Consider the following 15,586-nt stretch of genomic DNA (forward strand, 5'->3'; position numbering starts at 1 on the left):
TTCAGTTCCATTTTTGACTAAAAAGTTTTCTGTTATCTGTTTCACTCATCAATTTCAGAAATAAACGCTGTATTAGATATTCATGTATTTTATATAACTAAAACTGTGATTAATTCGTATTAGGGTATATGAATAAGTAACACTACAGTAGAAGCCTTCTCTACTTCACTACCATGGGCTGGAAAATAGTTTCAGGATTCTGCACCAGGTGGCACTATTGTTGCCTTAAGACGTCATTCATTTTATAGATAAGGTTTTGCCCCTAGATTCTGATCTTGGGTGAGTTTTGTATTTTCCCAAATAATAGTTAAGGTAACGAAGATCTGTACCTGGGGTTGCCTAATACAGGTAACTGACAAAATAATAGAAACGCTTGAGTAAACTAGGGACTCAAAGTATATTGAAAACAGGTGCTTCCACACAGGTGTGGTTCCTGAGTTAATTAAGCAATTAACATCCCATCATGCTTAGGATCATGTATAAAAATGCTGGGCTGACCATTATTTTGGCGTCCATGGCTATGCCCCCATAGGATGACAATGCCCCTATCCACAGGGCAAGAGTGGTCACTGGAGCGGATCTGGGGTGACACCAGAGACAGAGTTTTCCACCATCATCAACAAAACACCAAATTATGGAATTTCTCATGGAAGAAGGGTGTCACATCCCTCCAACAGAGTTCCAGAATATATGCCAAGGTGCATTGAAGCTGTTCTGGCTTGTGGTGGCCCAATGCCCTATTAAGACACTTCATGTTGGTGTTTCCTTTATTTTGGTAGTTACCTGTACATCACACCGTGGGCAGCTGGCCTGGTCATAGAATAAAACAAACAAAAACAGTGTAGGTGGCCTACCCAATAGAAGCCTAGTTGAACTGCAGAAACATGAGTAGACTCGTGGGCCTACAGTACATAACTCTGGTGCCTGTTATTCAATGTCCAATGAGCTGTTCACTTACTTACCGTCGGGCAGACGGTATCGGAGTATGAGGTCTGATACCCACAGGCTCAGAGACAGTTTCTATCTTCAAGCAATCAGACTGCTGAACACTTGAACTGGACTGGCCACCTGCTCTGATTCTCCTCACCTTAGCACACGTACACCCACACAGACATACACTTTTGTGTACGAAACATTAAGAAAACACCTGCTCTTTCCATGGCATAGACTGACCAGGTCAATCCAGGTGAAAGCTATGATCCCTTATTGATGTCACTAAATCCACTTCAATCAGTGTAGATGAAGGGGAGGAAACAGGTTCAAGAAAGATCTTTAAGCCTTGAGACAATTGAGACCTGGATTGTGTATGTGTGCCATTCAGAGGGTGAATGGGCAAGAAGTGCCTTTGAACAGGGTATGGCAGTAGGTGCCAAGAACTGCAACGCTGCTGGCGTTTTTCGCGCTCAACAGTTTCCCGTACGTATCAAGACTGGTCCACCACCCAAAGGATATCCAGCCAACTTGACACAACTGTGGGAAGCATTGAAGACATGATTCCGCATCCCTGTTGAACGCTTTTGACACCTTGTGGGGTGGGGTGGGGTGGAGGAGGGGTGGGGGGGGGGGGCAATTCAATATTGCGAAGGTGTTCCTAATGTTTGGTATACTCAGTGTACACACATCCACAAAGACACACACATATACATTCATGCTATACACACATCATAACCGCTACTACCAGACTCTTACTATGACTGCTAAATACTGCACAATTTAAACACTTTCCCCCCAATCCCCCCTTCCCTGAAACACGTGTAAATATTGGACTATACATTGTGCCTTCCTGTATTATACTTATGCTAAAATGTTTATTCAATTCTACTGAGCCATTTACTTAATGTACGTGTTCTTATACTTTATTATTTCTTATTGTTGCGTTGTTGTGTTCGTATCCCGTACACACGACTAATCAAATTTGAAACAACGTCTCTGCAGACATGATCATGGTTGGTATAGAAGTGTATCAGAGTCACTAGCTGAGCCCTGGTCTTCTGATGCTACTGTTTGTTCTGTTGTTGTTGTGTGAAAACACTGTGAATTATTCAAAACAAACAGGAGAGTCTTCTGTCTCATATATTCCCTCAGCACTGTTTGATATTGCACTGTCGCTTTCCAAAATGCCAGTATGTTACACAGCATATGCCAAATAAAGCTACATGAAAGATGTGTTCCATTCAGTCAGTAGTATTTACTGCAGGTTGTTTTGGTGTAGGAAAGGATATCACATGCACTGTTATTTGGCGATACACAGTTAACAGGATTTTGCCTCTTACCTGTAAGGTAGGCTTCGCCCAAGATGTACTGTTATGGAGTGTAGGCGAGCCTGCTCCTTTTTACGTCCAAGGACTTTATTTGTTATGCAAATGTTGACCCTGTGTTTTGCTTGATCATGTCACTTGACCTGGATTTTAACCTTTATTTGAAGCCTTTTCCAGAAATGATAATTACACAAAAAATTTAAGCAATTGTCATAGGATGGTGCTGGACCATCTGATCCAGGTCATGTGACAGAGGTAAACTGGCTCTGGCAGCCAAAACAGCCAAAAACGACATCTAAATGTGAATTGATTCTCATTGTGATACGGTTCTAGAAACATAAAGCCCTTTACTCTCATTGCAAATCAAAATCATTTCACAAATGCAAATGATACAGTCACTGTATACGTTTAACTCTGTTTTAACAGTATTTGTCAGTTACAAAACTTTTCTGACGTCTTTCCATTACACACAGGTGTTCGGAGATTCTAGATATCTCATAAGAATAGCTGGTCATCTCTGCTTTCGTAAACAAGAGCTGTAACATGGACATATGGCCGTGTGGGGACCCTGACCATATAAAAGTGTGTAATAATTTAACATTTAGTTTATTGAAAATTATATCTTGCCGATATGAAAGTATCAGCGTTTCGACAGAGCATTTGGGCAGCGTCAGACCCCCTCCCCCCCAGCATATAGGTACTTGAAACATCCATGTAGTCACGGATGGACTCGGGCTCACCCACTGGGGAGCAAGGCCCATTCAATCAGATTGAGCAACAACAAAAAAATACATTATTATATATTTTTTAATGCTCTACTTTTCAGTGTTCCAAATGGGACATTATTTTTCGTATTTACCTAAACATGCAGGTTAGGGTAAGGGACGTGGTTAAGGATAGGGTTTAGAGTAAGGTCATCCCAAGGATCTCTCTTAGCATCTACCGTTTGAAAACATTTTACCCACAATGAATTTAGCCTTGGAACATGCCATTAGCCTAATGTTCCCCAATTACCATATTCCCCCAAAGCCGGCTTGCCTGTCACATTCTCTGACCGGGAAACATGAAGGACCTCTCTCTATAATTATGTGGAAAAACAATTAAGCATTAACATTCCTTTAGCTTAACTTTGAGCGTTTTAATTGATAAACATGATCCCTTTTGGTAGCAACATTAAATCATAAAATGCATGAACAGGAAGGGTAACCTATTTGTACCGGGGGACGTGCAGAATGTTGTTTGGCAACAATCCTATTGCCTGCGTTCTGACCATAAACATACGTTTCTTCTCTTTTCACAGGGGATCAACAATATGCAACTTCGGGAAAATATCGGACAGTAAGTAGGCCTACATTTTTCCTCACAGGTCGTAATGCTTGGCTGCCATAATCAGGGCATTGTAGGGCTGGATATGGCTCGACAACGTACCTCAATCCAGGGATGGAAGATGTCGCTGTCTTGCTACTTATCCCAGTTGACAAATTTAGATGATTTAAATACAGCTAGTTTTTAATTAATGCTAGGTAGCAGAAGCCACAGCAGCCATTTTGGAATGGCATGTAGAACGTTGTGTTAACGTTGTGTTAAACAACAAAGGATAGTCAGCAAATCAGGCAGCAGAAATGTAATCATCCGAGATATCAAAAGGACTGAACATCCATGATATCAAAATGATAATTTGAAGGTTATATGGTGTTTTGTTTAAATGTACTTTTTTTTTTTTTTACAAACATTGGAGTAAAAGCAGCTTATATTTTGGGTTCTGATGGGGTACAATTATTGAACTAAACTCATGAGGCATTTCTAAGTTATATTCTTCAAGAATCAGTTGATACATATAATTCATTTACTGTATGAGTCCAAAAATAGATGTAGTATAACCGGTGTCACTGTGCTGGTTTAGCATGTAGAGCTGCCTCACTGAACTTGAACCAGGGCCCTTTAACTCGCCAACACACATGACCACGCGCTTGACAACGTACGAGCCGTTTGAGCTATACAAAAGTTAGCTGTGGAGTGATGTTACGATTCGCTCTTAACTCTTTTACAGTAGCGTAACCTTTAAATGAGTAGGGCACAAGCTCTGTGACACCGATCAATGTCTCTTTTAGATAGAAATTAAGCTACAACCATAGGCTTCAGAATCCAATTTGATAGGATTACTTCTCCAACTCACTCCACCTATCATCACTTTGAGACGAGCCAAAGCATGCCGTCTCATTTCTAAGAATTCCTCACCATTCAGAGGCTCTATTAGGAAATAAAGGCATACAAATGCCAGACTCGATGTTTGAATAGAATGTGTCAAGCCCAATGAGTCTAGAAGTAGTGCTGCAATTCGTTCTACATTATGTACAGAGTGTGTAGGCCATATAAGTTTGCTAGGCTGTTGGTTATGATGCTTCCAGATGTGTACTGTTTGTCTTTAAATATCAATTAAGCCTGTTGTATGTGTATCAGTCTATCATGTAAACTCAGCAAAAAAAGAAATGTCCTCTCACTGTCAACTGCGTTTATTTTCAGCAAACTTAACGTGTAAATATTTGTATGATCATAACAAGATTCAACAACTGAGACATAAACTGAACAAGTTCCACAGACGTGTGACTAACAGAAATTGAATAATGTGTCCCTGAACAAGGGGGGGGTCAAAATCAAAAGTAACAGTCACTATCTGGTGTGGCCCCCAGCTGCATTAAGTACTGCAGTGCATCGCCTCCTCATGGACTGCACCACATTTTCCAGTTCTTGTTGTGAGATGTTACCCCATTCTTTCACCAAGGCACCTGCAGGTTTCCGGACATTTCTGGGGGGAATGGCCCTAGCCCTCACCCTCCGATCCAACAGGTCCCAGACGTGCTCAATGGGATTGAGATCCGGGCTCTTCGCTGGTCATGGCAGAACACTGACATTCCTGTCTTGCAGGAAATCACGCACAGAACGAGCAGTATGGCTGGTGGTATTGTCATGCTGGTATTGTCATGCCGATCAGGATGAGCCTGCAGGAAGGGTACCACATGAGGGAGGAGGATGTCTTCCCTGTAACGCACAGCATTGAGATTGCCTGCAATGACAACAAGCTCAGTCCGATGATGCTGTGACACACCGCCCCAGACCATGACGGACCATCCACCTCCAAATCGATCCTGCTCCAGAGTACAGGCCTCGGTGTAACGCTCATTCCTTCGACGATAAACACGAATCCGACCATCACCCCTGGTGAGACAAAACTGCTACTCGTCAGTGAAGAGCACTTTTTGCCAGTCCTGTCTGGTCCAGCGACGGTGGGTTTGTGCCCATACGTTGTTGCCGGTGATGTCTGGTGAGGACCTGCTTTACAACAGGCCTACAAGCCCTCAGTCCAGCCTCTCTCAGCTTATTGCGAACAGCACTGATGGAGGGATTGTGCGTTTCTGGTGTAACTCGGGCTGTTGTTGCCATCCTGTACCTGTCCCGCAGGTGTGATGTTCGGATGTACCGATCCTGTGCAGGTGTTGTTACACGTGGTCTGCCACTGCGAGGACAATCAGCTGTACGTCCTGTCTCCCTGTAGGGCTGTCTTAGGCGCCTCACAATACGGACATTGCAATTTATTGCCCTGGCCACATCTGCAGTACTCATGCCTCCTTGCAGCATGCCTAAGGCACGTTCACGCAGATGAGCAGGGACCCTGGGCATCTTTATTTGGGTGTTTTTCAGAGTCAGTAGAAAGGCCTCTTTAGTGTCCTAAGTTTTCATAACTGTGACCTTAATTGCCTACCGTCTGTAAGCTGTTAGTGTCTTAACGACCGTTCCACAGGTGCATGTTCATTAATTGTTTATGGTTCATTGAACAAGCATGGGAAACAGTGTTTAAACCCTTTATTAACTACATAACAGATGTCATAAGAAGATAGATAGATCTGTGAAGTTATTTGGATTTTTTTAAAAGACAGGGTCCTGAAAAAGGGACGTGTCTTTTTTTTGCAGAGTTTATATCTGAAATTGAATCCTAACTGTAGATACCTGTAGTAGAATTGGGCTTGTTGCATCTCTACACAAAGCATTGTTAGTTATAATGGGGCGGCAGGTAGCCTAGTGGTTAGAGCGTTGGACTAGTAACCGAAAGGTTGCAAGATCCCTGAGCTGACAAGGTAAAAATCTGTTGTTCTGCCGCTGAACAAGGCAGTTAACCCACAGTTCCTAGGCCATCATTGAAAAGTAGAATTTGTTCTTAACTGACTTGCCTAGTTAAATAAAGGAAAAATAAATCAGGGTGTGGGAGAATATCTCCCCCTGGGTTTACCCTAATGAAAAAGGAAAGACAATCAAGCTCTCACAAGGCACCCCCTTGTGCCAAAGGAAATGCAATGCAATTAGGAACAGTCCTTTTCCCCTACAAACATAATGAAACCAGTATCTGTTTTCCTCCACTTCCACTTGTTTTGTCTCCGTTTTAATACTTCATTAGACGGACTGAACTAAATTGTAAATGAATGCAATAAGACTCAGACTGCATGAATGTCCACTTTACTGCATGGCACACCATGTGCATCCGTTCCCTAGTCCCAGAATACTATGTATCAAGTAGTGACATCATACATTAAGGATGCCCATAGGTGTCAAACCTAGTACACAACACCAATATTTGTGAGATTTCCTGTATGAGATATTATACAGTAGTTGTATTGTACCTGACTTGTTTTGTTTTGGCCTCTTCAATAGCTGCACTGAGAGACAGCATGCCTGTAAGTGATATCAACATCAGTGTTTTGTGTTATGACAGCGTCATTTTGTCAGTTGTCACACGTTGATACTAGCTATCTTCTTATGACATCTGTTATGTAGTTAATATGACTTTTATGATCGAAATTTACAAAAAGCCTTTTCTCTGACTAAAGAAAATATTGTTTCCTCTCTATCTCAGTCTAAAACGATCCAAACAGTTCCATGATATCATCCAACAAATGAATGTCTTCTACAGGCCCACGTGTATCACTTGCAGACAGAGTTATTGGGTGAGTAAAGCATCTCTGCATCTCCCGCGGGGAACACCAAGCCTTCAGCACAAGATCTCAGGCAGACATCAATAAGAATGCATAGACACTAATGCTATTACTGAATCCTTATTCGTCGGAACGCTTGATTCAATCTCTGTTCTATTCTTGTCTTAAACGTCCCCCACTGAAAAATACTCCAGGATGAATTCTGAGTGAACGCCTATAGTATGGACAGGGATAGCTCAGTATATTTTAATATACACTATATATACAAAAGTATGTGGACACCCCATCAAATTAGTGGATTTGGCTATTTCAGCCACACCCATTGCTGACAGGTGTATAAAATCGATCACTCAGCCATGTAATCTCCATAGACAAACATTGGCAGTAGAATGGCCCTTACTGAAGAGCTCAGTGATTAACAAGTCAAATAATTGCCCGGTTAGAGCTGCCACAGTCAACTGTAAGTGCTGTTATTGTGAAGTGGAAATGTCTAGGAGCAACAACGGCTCAGGCGCAAAGTGAATGGGACCGCTTAGTGCTGAAGCTTGTAGGGTGTAAAAATCGTCTATCCTCGGTTGCAGCACTCACTTCCGAGACTGCCTCTGGAAGCAACGTCAGTACAGGAACTGTTCGTCGGGAGCTTCATGAAATGAGTTTCCATGGCCAAGCAGCTGCACTAAAGCCTAAGATCACCATGAGCAATGCCAAGTGTCAGCTGGTGTGGTGTAAAGCACGCTGCCATTGGACTCTGGAGCAGTGGAAACGGCACCAGCCAGCTGATGGGCAGAGCCACAACGACAAATGTGATTTTTCTTCTCCCACTGGCATAAAATGTTCTAGTGACTCATGTTATGGTAATAGCCTTGTGCTACCAACTGTGGCACTGGAGGGGGTAGTACACACACACACACACACACACACACACACACACACACACACACACACACACTCTCGATCGGACACATCGATCTGACAAATCTCCACTATCCCATCCATCTCCAATCTCTCCAAAACATAACACTGCCTTGTCTTGTGCTCTTGTACCCTGTCTTATACTGTAGAATTGACAGATTGAGAAGTTGAGAGAACATAGAGGCCCATTTAGAATGAGTGATGACATGAGGACAGTGTGGAGGAGGTCTATGGAGAACAACTGTGAATCCCCTCAAGGTTCATGCTCCCATGCACCTCTCTGGGGGCATATACACAATGAGAGGCCCAACTGTCCAATAGGTCATTAAGCTCGAGATCCTGGGTCTCGACCCCGCCCTGTGCAACTGGGTCCTGGACTTTCTGAAGGGCCGCCCCCAGGTGGTGAAGGTAGGAAACAATCTCTCCACCCCGCTGATCCTTAATACTGGGGCCCCACAAGGGTGCGTTCTCAGCTCTCTCCTGTACTCCCTGTCCACCCATGACTAGCGTGGCCATGCACGCCTCCAACTCAATCATCAAGTTTGCAGATGATACTGCAGTGGTAGGCTTGATTACCAACAACGACGAGACGACCTACAGGTAGGAGGTGAGGGCCCTCAGTGTGGTGTCAGGAAAATAACCTCTCACTCAACGTCAACAAAACAAAGGAGATGATCGTGGACTTCAGGAAACAGCGGAGGGAGCACCCCCCATCTACATCGACGGGACAATAGTGGAAAGTTTTAAGTTCCTCGGCGTACACATCACGGACCAACTGAAATGGTCCACCCACACAGACAGCGTGATGAAGAAGGCGCAACAGCGCCTCTTTAACCTCAGGTGGCTTAAGAAATTTGGCATGTTACCTAAAACACTCACAAACTTTTACAGATGCACAATCGAGAGCATCTTGTCGGGCTGTATCACCGCCTGGTTTGGAAACTGCACCGTTCTCAACCGCAAGGCTCTCCAGAGGGTGGTGCGGTTTGCACAACGCATCACCAGGGGCAAACTACCTGCCCTCCAGGACACCTACAGCATCCGATGTCACAGGAAGGCCAAAAAGATCATCAAGGACAACAACCACACGAGCCACTGCCTGTTCACCCCGCTATCATCCAGAAGGTGAGGTCAGTACAGGTGCATCAAAGCAGGGACCGAGAGACTGAAAAACAGCTTCTATCAAGGCCATCAGACTGTTAAACAGCCATCACTAACATAGAGAGGCTGCTGCCAACATACATACTCAATCTCTGGCCACTTTAATAAATGTACTTAATAAAGGTATCACTAGTCACTTTAAATAACACCACTTTAATAATGTTTACATATCCCACATTACTAATCACATTTGTATATACTGTTCTATACCATCTACTGCAAAATCCATATATTTATATGTACATATTCTTATTCACCCCTTTACATTTGTGTGATAAGGTAGTTGTTGTGAATTTGTTAGATTACTTGTTAGATATTAATGCATTGTCGGAACTAGAAGCACAAGCATTTTGCTACACTCGCATTAACATCTGCTGACCATGTGTATGTGACCAATAAAATTGTATTTGATTTGATTTGAATAGGGACCCATATTGTAGTTGCTGTAGCATACTGGGGATGGCACTTATGTAATATCCTATTATTATACACAGCCAGCCAGCCAGCCATTCTATACTCCAACCACTATACGGTGGCTATATTTAGCATAGAGAGGGAAGAAGCTTTAGGTGGGGTAGTCATTATATGTGTTTGTTGAAATAGCATACTTCATTCCATATGTACTATTTGTGAGACAACATGCTTTGCCATCCATTAGTGAGACTAGGTCATAGGATTACTGTACAGATACCGTAAAAGTATCTGTTTAGGGAAAAAACGTTTAAAAGTTAATATTCTGTTAACTCACATCCAAATAATGTTGTTGACTCGTCCTATACTCACATTTGTGGCCATAGAACATGATGTCATGTTGGATCATTGGCCGAGCTGGCCAATCAGCAGTCTACCCACATGAATATTTTTAAAGACCGGTATACACACATACCCTTCTATTTGTTGGAGTACTCCTACACCATTCCAACAGAGAAAAGCTGCTTTTTAACATATTTAATTAAAAATAATTCAAAAGGAAAACTATTTCACTCATATTGTAATTAATTATAGGTCATATTTCCTAGAAATCTGGAAGCACTGGACAGTTATTTTAAATATAGCTTATATCTTTAGTATATAGCTTATATAATGTGTCTACAGTATACAGCTTATATACAGTTTATAGCTTCATCATATAGCTCTATATTTGCTAAGTAGTAATATTTGATTAGTAAGCCCACAGGCTGAAGCCTCATCTGTGTGGTGGATGATCTACAGAAGACAACAGTCAATTATACAGTGATGCTAAGATCAATAACAATTGTGTCAGGAAGTGGAATGACGTAGGTCTAATCTATGCCCTGGTTCATACTTTGCTTGAGTGACTATTCATCCCCACAGCGACTGAGTGTTTTCATTCATAGTAGGGATGATGTAAGCACGGCACAACAGACAGACAATCTGACTCACCTAGCTGCTGCACGTTGATCATAATGCAATTCTATTAGCATTTACGTAGTGGTGCTTTCATGTCGTTCAGCCGCCATTGTTTTGGTCTGCGTCACTGGACCCATCCATAGCATGGCATGATGCGTGTGCGTGGATGCTCCCTCCAAAAAAAGAAGCCAGCCACTACCACCCTACTATATACACTAATTGCACAATCATGGGTTAGCACTAAAATACACTGTATAGTAAATCCATATTGAATTTGAAACCTGGAGTGGAATATGACAAGTACATGTTCTATATTGCTGATGAAACGTGATAAACAACTGCTAGGGAATGATATGTTCTCTATGTCAATGTGATGAGCATTCTCCCAACCCCCGACTGTCACATGGGAGAAAATGTCAATACCTAGATTGGAGCCAGGCCCACTGGCAAACAACACAAATACCATTGGCCTCGGTCGGCTAAAGACTGAGAGAGAGCCTGTAGGTGTTTCTGAAAACATAAACGGTATTGGCAGATTTGGCACATTGGTCAATGATTTCACCTCTATTTTTCGCTCATTGTTTCAGGCATCTGATATTCAATTCAATACACTGAGAGCTTAGTGTCCAATGAGACAACCTCCCAAATAATGGCTATGTGAAAGGTGTGGGGGCGATAGATAGCTGACTATGTATAATCCGGCGGCTGTTAAATGAATTGGTGGGTATTAGCTTTGGTCCAAATAGCAGAGTAGACTGCTGGGAGGCGTAGTGTTTTGTCCGACATGTTCTCTCTTTTGTAAGGCTGGTACATAACAGCAGCAAGTTGTACATTCTGTATGAGTAGAAATAATGTCACTGCTTTTCAGCAGTAGCTGTTATTGTATTCATATGTTGTGTGCTTCCTTGGTGAACACATGTCGTCAAACTATAATATATTGTATCCCTCCAGTCTTTTCCCTTTGAATTTCAGCTACAGCCATAGAAAACACATACTGTATTTGAAGTATTTAAAATGTCAAGGACCCTGCCTATCATTTTTCCTATTGATTCTGAATGTAATTTGCCTTGGGCTGCTATCCAATAGCCCTCCACAGCTGCAGCACCACAGTGATGAGAGAATATTACTCCTGATTCATGTCTGTTGAGCACGACACCCCCTCCCCGAGACCCCCGGCCCTTGCCCCTTTCACATCCCATCAGTTCAATCAAGAGGTGTTCCCACAGGTCGCCGCGGTTACCACCTGCCTGCTGAATGCTAATGGTGACAAGCGCAACGGCAACGGGAGAGAGAGAACGGAAGAGAGAAAGTGAGGGATAGGGAAAGCGGGAGAGGGTGAGAGAAAGAGTGGGAGAGAGAGTGAGCGGGAGAGAGAGAGAGAGAGAGAGAGAGAGAGAGAGAGAGAGAGAGAGAGAGAGAGAGAGAGAGAGGGAGAGAGAGAGAAAGCGCGAGAGAGAGAGAGAGGGAGAGAGAGAGCGGGAGCTCAGGACATCAGCCTCACGAGGGAATAGTGGGGGAGCAGAAAGAGAAGGAGAGGAGGGATAAGGGTGACGTAAGCAGTGAGTATGGGAACTGATTATCATTACGGACAAGCGGAGATCGTTCTGTGCTTTTTATCACTCTCCCTCTCACACACACACTCCCCCTTTTCTATTGGAGTGTCTATCCTCTAGCGCTGACTGCTTCTAAACAAACACACACTTACACACACAAACACAGCCACACACGCATACTCTTACACACACAGCAGACGGGGGGGGTCTAACACACACACACACACACTCACATACACACCATCTGATGACAAACCTACGCTCTCCTCCAGTACATTCAGCGGGGACATGATGTGAGTGAGTGTGTGTATTTTGTATGTGAGCGTGTGAGAAAGAGCAAGATGCCTGTGTGTGAGAGTGTGTAAGCGTCATCTGTAAACATCTGTCTGGAAGACTACTCCCTGCTCCCGGCATTCTGCCTTGGCTATCCAGCAGGTGAGTATCATGTTGATACTGCAGTCTATTGTTTGTTCGTTCATTGACCGTATGCGAGCGTGTATTTAGTGGGCGTGTAATGAAGTGGGTGTATTTGTTCATGTGTAGTGTCAGCTACTCTAGTTGTATCGCTGGTGTCTCTTGCAGTAGAATCCTCTACCGGGTGTCATATTGCCTGCGGTGGCACCACTGGAAATGAATCAAGCCTATCAGTATCACGGTGCTGCTACTACAAATACAGTTCACTGCTCGTGGATTTAGACTCGCAGCATTGAGACATTTGCTAAAGGGTTGAAGTACTGCTGTGATGCTGTTGTTGCAGTTCTATGGACATTATGATGAGGATTATGTGCATTATACTGTATGTGTACAAGTGGAGGCTGGTGGGAGGAGCTATAGGAGGACAGGCTCATTGGAATGGAAATGTGTCTTCCGCTTTGAACCCAACCCTCTCTGAATCAGAGATGTCCGGGGGGGGCTGCCTTAATTGACGTCCACGTCTCAGACTAGAGGGAATGGAGTCAAACGTGGCTTCCATGTGTTTTATGTGTTTGATACCATTCCATGTATTCCATTCCAGCCATTTACATTGAGGTCGTTCTCTTATAACTCCTCTCACCAGCCTCCACTGATGTAAAAGGATTATAAACAATAGAGAATGAGAATCATTTTAAAGCATGTTGCTTTCCTGTATATCTAACACTCGTAGGGAACAGAGTGTAAATGTGAATTACAAGACAAATATAACAACTAGTATTTATGATAGCGATAAGTATGTACGAGTCCTAGAGAGGGATTGCAGAGTAGCGATATGTATTTGTCACACAAGCAATAGATCAACATTTATGGGAGGGAGTGCAATAGATCAACATTTATGGGAGGGAGTGCCAATGCCTGTAGCGAACGATTTGATTGACTTCTGTGATTTTTCGCAGTCTAAATAGCATAATAATGCATACATGGCACCACATTATGGTCTATTTAGCCACAGATACTGAATGTATTTCAGAGATGTACAGTATATTCTTCTTAAGTCATCTGTCAGTTCTGTACAATTGGATCAATAATATATAATATATAGCACTATATATAGTGCATTCGGAAAGTATTCCGGCCCCTTGACTTTTTCCACATTTTGTTACGTTACAGCCGTATTCTACAATTGATTAAATTGTTATTTTCGCTCATCAAGCTACACACAATAACCCATAATGACAAAGCAAAATATTTTTTGTAAATGAAATGTCAATGAAATATAACATTTACATAAGTATTCAGACACTTTACTCAGTACTTTGTTGAAGCACCTTTTGTCACGATCGTCGTAATGAGCGGACCAAGGCGCAGCGTGAGTATAGTTCCACATATCTTTAATCTCCGTGAAACAAACAAAACAATAAAGAAACAACGAAACGTGAAGTCATGATGTGCACACAGGCAACTAAACACAAACAATATCCCACAAAGCACAGGTGGGGAAATGGCTACCTAAATATGATCCCCAATCAGAAGCAATGATAAACAGCTGCCTCTAATTGGGAACCATATTAGCACCAACATAGAAATAGACATACTAGAACACCCCCTAGTCACGCCCTGACCTACTACACCATAGAGAACCAAGGGCTCTCTATGGTCAGGGCGTGACACCTTTGGCAGCGATAACAGCCTCAAGTCTTATTGGGTATGACACTACAAGCTTGGTACACCTGTATTTGGGGAGTTCCTCCCATTCTTCTCTGCATATCCTCTCAAGCACTGCCAGGTTGGATGCTGCACAGCTATTTTCAGGTCTCTCCAGAGATGTTCGATCGGGTTCAAGTCCGGGCTCTGGCTGAGCCACTCAATGACATTCAGAGAGTTATCTCGAAGCTACTCATGCGTTGTCTTGGCTGTGTGCTTAGGGTCGTTGTCCTGTTGGAAGGTGAACCTTCGCCCCAGTCTGAGGTCCTGAGCGCTCTGGAGCAGGCTTTCATCAAGGATCTCGCTTCACTTTGCTCCGTCCATCTTTCCCTCGATGCTGACTAGTCTCCCAGTCCCTGCCGCTGAAAAACATCCCCACAGCATGATGCTGCCACCACCATGCTTCACCGTAGGGATGGTGCCAGGTTTCCTCCAGACGTGACGCTTGGCATTCAGGCCAAAGAGTTCCATCTTGGTTTCATCAGACCAGAGAATCTTGTTTCTCATGGTATGAGAGTCCTTTAGGTGCCTTTTGGCAAACTCCAAGCGGGCTGTCGTGCCTTTTACTCAGGAGTGGCTTCCGTCTGGCCACTCTACCATGAAGGCCTGATTGGTGGAATGCTGCAGAGATGGTTGACCTTCTGGAAGGTTCTCCCATCTCCACAGGGGAACTCTGGAGCTCTGTCAGAGTAGCCATCGGGTTCTTGGTCACCTCCCTGACCAAGGCCCTTCTCCCCTGATTGCTCAGTTTGGCCGGGCGGCCAGCTCTAGGAAGAGTCTTGGTGGTTCCAAACTTCTTCCATTTAGGAATGATGGAGTCCACTGTGTTCTTTTGGTACGCTATCCTGTCTCGGAGCTCTACTGACAATTCCTTCAACCTCATGGCTTGGTTTTGCTCTGACATGCACTGTCAACTGTGGGACCTTATATAGACAGGTGTGTGCCTTTCCAAATCATGTCCAGTCAATTTAAGATACCACAGGTGGACTCCAATCAAGTTGTGGAAACACCTCAAGGATGAGCTTTGGAAACAGGGTGCAGCTGAGCTCAATTTCGAGTCTCATAGCAAAGGGTCTGAATACTTATGTAAATAAGGTTAAAACAAATATATAATACCTTATTTATTATAAAAAAATATTTTTGCTTTGTCACTAAGGGGTATTGCGTGTAGATTGATTAGAACAAAAATATAATTTAATCCTTTTAGAATAAGGCTGTAACGTAACAA

The 15,586-nt window shown here is 43.3% G+C and overlaps 1 protein-coding gene across 1 annotated transcript in view; it reads left to right on the forward strand.

Moving 5' to 3' along the window:
• Positions 1-12,259: 12,259 nt before the first annotated feature.
• LOC120048367 (diacylglycerol kinase beta-like) overlaps positions 12,260-15,586 on the forward strand; it is a 52,209-nt gene continuing 48,882 nt past the window's right edge. Inside the window, exon 1 of the mRNA XM_038994284.1 lies at positions 12,260-12,675. The gene's annotated coding sequence lies outside the window, so the exon portion shown is untranslated. The remainder of the gene's footprint in view (positions 12,676-15,586) is intronic.

The sequence above is a fragment of the Salvelinus namaycush genome, chromosome 5 (assembly GCF_016432855.1).
Source record: "Salvelinus namaycush isolate Seneca chromosome 5, SaNama_1.0, whole genome shotgun sequence".
In the NCBI taxonomy this organism is placed as follows: Eukaryota; Metazoa; Chordata; class Actinopteri; order Salmoniformes; family Salmonidae; genus Salvelinus; species Salvelinus namaycush.